The sequence below is a fragment of the Haliotis rubra genome, unplaced genomic scaffold, assembly GCF_003918875.1.
Source record: "Haliotis rubra isolate DU_JTF1 unplaced genomic scaffold, ASM391887v1 Scf1094, whole genome shotgun sequence".
NCBI classification, from domain to species: Eukaryota; Metazoa; Mollusca; class Gastropoda; order Lepetellida; family Haliotidae; genus Haliotis; species Haliotis rubra.
Genome location: NW_025764997.1, coordinates 80858 through 86857, shown reverse-complemented (window position 1 = coordinate 86857; position 6000 = coordinate 80858). Strand labels below are relative to the sequence as shown.

General features: G+C 39.7%; 1 long non-coding RNA gene across 2 annotated transcripts in view; it reads left to right on the top strand.

The window, feature by feature from the left end:
• Positions 1 to 421: 421 nt before the first annotated feature.
• Positions 422 to 6000, top strand: part of LOC124283676 — a 29248-nt gene continuing 23669 nt past the window's right edge. Inside the window, exons 1-2 of one of the 2 annotated variants that reach the window (XR_006900382.1) lie at positions 422 to 484; positions 674 to 749. This is a non-coding gene — a long non-coding RNA (uncharacterized LOC124283676). Of the gene's footprint in view, positions 485 to 510; positions 750 to 6000 lie in introns of those variants that run through there. The other variant, XR_006900381.1, reaches the window with a different exon arrangement.

Below are 6000 nucleotides of genomic sequence, written 5' to 3'. Positions count from 1 at the left end.
TTATTTGTAATACAGGAATATTATTCATTTCCGCTTTGGTCAAGACAGAATAAACCACAACACGTATAGTCCTTTGTTTGCATGTGCATAGACACACTACACACGTGTGTGTTTGCGTGTGTATGTGTGTGTTTGTGTGTGTGAAATAAAATGTATGGTTTTCATTGATGAACTGAAATTGACGAAGGTGGATTATTCACCTAGACATTGCTCCACATCAAACTGACAGATGTTCCTTCACCTCCTATGTTTCAACAATTAACTCACAGGCGTGGGTAAACTGTCGCCAGAGACCATATACCGATATGTGGTCTCTGCTGTCGCCAACTATTTCATAGAACTGAGAATACAGATATTACCGTGTGTAGAGTTAAAATCAATGTGTAATAGTTTCCAGCAGGATCTGAGTCGGCATTCAGCAGTGACGACATTCTCCAGTAAAGACAGGTGTGTTGTTTGTCTCTCGACTCACCCCAAGACACAGGTAACAGTGTCATTATCAAGACCCAAGCAATGTACTGTCAGATTACCGAGTGTAGTACAAATGTTTGTGCAGTGTAGTACCTGTACACTAACTCACAGTCGATAGTGGGTCCACCAAGTGCATGTTTCAAAAGGCTTGATTTACATGAATACACACGCCTTTAACTGCAGCTGTTACTGTCTATTGCAGTGACCTGGCAAACTTGATTTACAAGCGTAGTTTGGGCACGGGACTAAACTCCACCGCCATCGATAACATTCAGAATGTGAGTACTAAGAACGTCATAAGCATATATGTAATGTTTCTTTTGATTTGCTATCGTAAATATCGTCTAAATTCGTTCAATGTATGTGTTTTCAGAACATATAGGTGTATATATCATAGCCTTAGTATATTCATCTTTAAGTCTTCAAGGTTTTCTCGATGCATAGTGTGTGTTTGACTTCTTATAACTGTACATGTATTTGACGTACATGTAATCACGAGTGACAGATAATATATATGTGTGACAGGTCAATCTGCCCTCTGGGGTGGTGTACGGCAAATAACGTATTATGTCACAGCTCGTACCAGCTGTCTGGTATGGGGTAAGGGAACCGAGGTATGTATGTGTTAATTCGTAGTTGTTGACCGGTATGGGGTTGGGTAAACTGAGGTATGTATGTGTTAATTCGTAGTTGTTGTCTGGTATGGGGTAAGGGAACTGAGGTATGTATCTGTTAATTCGTAGTTGTTGTCTGGTATGGAGTAAGGGAACTGAGGTATGTATGTGTTAATTCATAGTTGTTGTCTGGTATGGGGTAAGGGAACTGAGGTATGTATCTGTTAATTCGTAGTTGTTGTCTGGTATGGGGTAAGGGAACTGAGGTATGTATGTGTTAATTCATAGTTGTTGTCTGGTATGGGGTAAGGGAACTGAGGTATGTGTGTGTTAATTCGTAGTTGTTGTCTGGTATGGAGTAAGGGAACTGAGGTATGTATGTGTTAATTCGTAGTTGTTGTCTGGCATGGATAAGGGAACTGAGGTATGTATGTGTTAATTCATAGTTGTTGTCTGGTATGGGGTGAGGGAACTGAGGTATGTATGTGTTAATTCATAGTTGTTGTCTGGTATGGAGTTAGGGAACTGAGGTATGTATGTGTTAATTCATAGTTGTTGTCTGGTATGGAGTAAGGGAACTGAGGTATGTATGTGTTAATTCGTAGTTGTTGTCTGGCATGGATAAGGGAACTGAGGTATGTATGTGTTAATTCATAGTTGTTGTCTGGTATGGTATAAGGAAACTGAGGTATGTATGTGTTAATTCATAGTTGTTGTCTGGTATGGGGTGAGGGAACTGAGGTATGCATGTGTTAATTCAAAGTTGTTGTCTGGTATGGGGTGAGGGAACTGAGGTATGTATGTGTTAATTCATAGTTGTTGTCTTGTATGGGGTGAGGAAGCTGAGGTATGTATGTGTTAATTCATAGTTGTTGTCTGGTATGGGGTGAGGGAACTGAGGTATGTATGTGTTAATTCGTAATTGTTGTCTGGTATGGTGTAAGGGAACTGAGGTATGTATGTGTTAATTCATATTTGTTGTCTGGTAAGAGGTGAGGGAACTGGGGTATGTATGTGTTAATTCATAGTTGTTGTCTGGTATGGGGTGAGGGAACTGAGGTATGTATGTGTTATTTCATAGTTGTTGTCTGCTATGGGGTGAGGGAACTGAGGTATGTATGTGTTAATTCATAGTTGTTGTCTGGTATGGGGTGAGGGAACTGAGGTATGTGTGTGTTTATTCGTAGTTGTTGTCTGGTATGGAGTAAGGGAACTGAGGTATGTATGTGTTAATTCATAGTTGTTGTCTGGTATGGAGTAAGGGAACTGAGGTATGTATGTGTTAATTCGTAGTTGTTGCCTGGTATGGATTAAGGAACTGAGGTATGTATGTGTTAATTCATAGTTGTTGTCTGGTATGGAGTGAGGGAACTGAGGTATGTATGTGTTAATTCATAGTTGTTGTCTGGTATGGTATAAGGGAACTGAGGTATGTATGTGTTAATTCATAGTTGTTGTCTGGTATGGGGTGAGGGAACTGAGGTATGTAAGTGTTAATTCGTAGTTGTTGTCTGGTATGGTATAAGGGAACTGAGGTATGTATGTGTTAATTCATAGTTGTTGTCTGGTATGGGGTGAGGGAACTGAGGTATGTATGTGTTTATGCGTAGTTGTTGTCTGGTATGGAGTAAGGGAACTGAGGTATGTATGTGTTAATTCATAGTTTTGTCTGGTATGGGGTGAGGAACTGGGGTATGTATGTGTTAATTCGTAGTTGTTGTCTGGTATGGGGTGAGGGAACTGAGGTATGTATGTGTTAATTCATAGTTGTTGTCTGGTATGGGGTGAGGGAACTGAGGTATGTATGTGTTAATTCATAGTTGTTGTCTGGTATGGGGTGAGGGAACTGAGGTATGTGTGTGTTTATTCGTAGTTGTTGTCTGGTATGGAGTAAGGGAACTGAGGTATCTATGTGTTAATTCATAGTTGTTGTCTGGTATGGAGTAAGGGAACTGAGGTATGTATGTGTTAATTCGTAGTTGTTGTCTGGCATGGATAAGGGAAATGAGGTATGTATGTGTTAATTCATAGTTTTTGTCTGGTAAGGGGTGAGGGAACTGGGGTATGTATGTGTTAATTCGTAGTTGTTGTCTGGTATGGGGTGAGGGAACTGAGGTATGTATGTGTTAATTCATAGTTGTTGTCTGGTATGGGGTGAGGGAACTGAGGTATGTATGTGTTAATTCATAGTTGTTGTCTGGTATGGGGTGAGGGAACTGAGGTATGTGTGTGTTTATTCGTAGTTGTTGTCTGGTATGGAGTAAGGGAACTGAGGTATCTATGTGTTAATTCATAGTTGTTGTCTGGTATGGAGTAAGGGAACTGAGGTATGTATGTGTTAATTCGTAGTTGTTGTCTGGCATGGATAAGGGAAATGAGGTATGTATGTGTTAATTCATAGTTGTTGTCTGGTATGGAGTGAGGGAACTGGGGTATGTATGTGTTAATTCATAGTTGTTGTCTGGTATGGTATAAGGGAACTGAGGTATGTATGTGTTAATTCATAGTTGTTGTCTGGTATGGGGTGAGGGAACTGAGGTATGTATGTGTTAATTCGTAGTTGTTGTCTGGTATGGTATAAGGGAACTGAGGTATGTATGTGTTAATTCATAGTTGTGTTCTGGTATGGGGTGAGGGAACTGAGGTATGTATGTGTTAATTCATAGTTGTTGTCTGGTATGGGGTGAGGGAACTGAGGTATGTATGTGTTTATTCGTAGTTGTTGTCTGGTATGGGGTAAGGAAACTGAGGTATGTATGTGTTAATTCATATTTGTTGTCTGGTATGGAGTAAGGGAACTGAGGTATGTATGTGTTAATTATTAGTTGTTGTCTGGCATGGATAAGGGAACTGAGGTATGTATGTGTTAATTCATAGTTGTTGTCTGGTATGGGTAAGGGAACTGAGGTATGTATGTGTTAAATCATAGTTGTTTTTTGGTATGGGGTGAGGGAAGTGAGGTATGTGTGTGTTTATTCGTAGTTGTTGTCTGGTATGGAGTAAGGGAACTGAGGTATCTATGTGTTAATTCGTAGTTGTTGTCTGGTATGGAGTAAGGGAACTGAGGTATGTATGTGTTAATTCGTAGTTGTTGTCTGGTATGGAGTGAGGGAACTGAGGTATGTATGTGTTAATTCATAGTTGTTGTCTGGTATGGTATAAGGGGACTGAGGTATGTATGTGTTAATTCATAGTTGTTGTCTGGTATGGGGTGAGGGAACTGAGGTATGTATGTGTTAATTCGTAGTTGTTGTCTGGTATGGCGTGAGGGAACTGAGGTATGTATGTGTTAATTCATATTTGTTGTCTGGTATGGGGTGAGGGAACTGAGGTATGTATGTGTTAATTCATAGTTGTTGTCTGGTATGGGGTGAGGGAACTGGAGTATGTATGTGTTAATTCGTAGTTGTTGTCTGGTATGGGGTAAGGGAACTGAGGTATGTGTGTGTTAATTCATAGTTGTTGTCTGGCATGGATAAGGGAACTGAGGTATGTATGTGTTAATTCCTAGTTGTTGTCTGGTATGGGGTGAGGGAACTGAGGTATGTATGTGTTAATTCATAGTTGTTGTCTGGTATGGGGTAAGGGAACTGAGGTATGTATGTGTTAATTCGTAGTTGTTGTCTGGTATGGGGTAAGGGAACTGAGGTATGTATGTGTTAATTCGTAGTTGTTGTCTGGTATGGGGTTGGGGAAACAGGTATGTATGTGTTAATTCGTAGTTGTCTGGTATGGGGTTTGTGAAGTGAGGTGTGTACGTGAAAAATCTAACCTGTTGTCTCTGTTTGGGATTTGTAAACTATGTATGTGTATGATATCTCGTTTGTATGTGATAAATCGTATCTTCTGGTAGGTATGGGGTGGTGTCACGTTTTAGTGAGACGTATCGAGGAATAAAGGATTAAACTTGAACTGAAATTACTACATCTGCATATGTGCATTTTGATGAGTTGGGAAGGTAGAGTATAAAGGTTTGCTTTGCTTATCAGCGTACTAAACAATGTGTACTTGCCTAGTATAGATAACCCTAACATAAGGCATTAGCTGTAATGTATTATCACGGCGAAAGAATATATACATTCCCAACTCCACAAGTGTGAATACAGGTCAGCTTTTCTCTTAGTGGAAAGGAGTATAGAGTGATAAAGTGTTATCGCATTCAAGTACCCGAATGGGATTGAATATCTGTAGCCCATCACAGATGTTGTCCGTTCTTGTATTTCTGGAATATTGTCAAAAGCAGTGAAATAATATCCACACAATACCGTTTTGAAAAATAGCGTCGGGAAATTAAAACCTACATATAAATGTAACAAACAAAACCTTAATATACTCATAAGAAATATTCTTTAAAAGCATAAAGAATAGGTAAACATGTGGACTATACTGCTATCAAAGTTGGTATATGTGTAGAAGTCATCCTTCCTTAGCGGCAGCATCCAGTGTATATGGGTTTGGTTAAAGCGTTAGCTCGTCATGACGAAGACCCGGGTTCGATTCCCTACATGGGTTCAGTGTGTGAAGCCGATTTCTGGTGTGATATTGCTGGAATATTGATAAAAGCGACGTAATACCATACTCTCCCACTCACTCACTCATCCGGTGTATGGATTTGGAAAAGAACCGTTTCATTAGCGCTTGAATAAGCTAATTACTTAAAACCAGAGCTCATCGGATGTGAACAACGATTAAAAACAAACACGGCCCATTTAACAAGGAATATAAAACAAAGAAGGAAAGGGAAATGAAAAGCACTGAACAAGGACGTTTTTAGCATGAACACAACATCGATATTGAACACATTGAGACAGGGAATATTCACCTTATGATACAAAATATTGCATTTAATTGGGATCGCATGTGAATGTTGAAACGCTTTCGCAGTTCAGGTATGAGACGGGATCTCTCATTGATG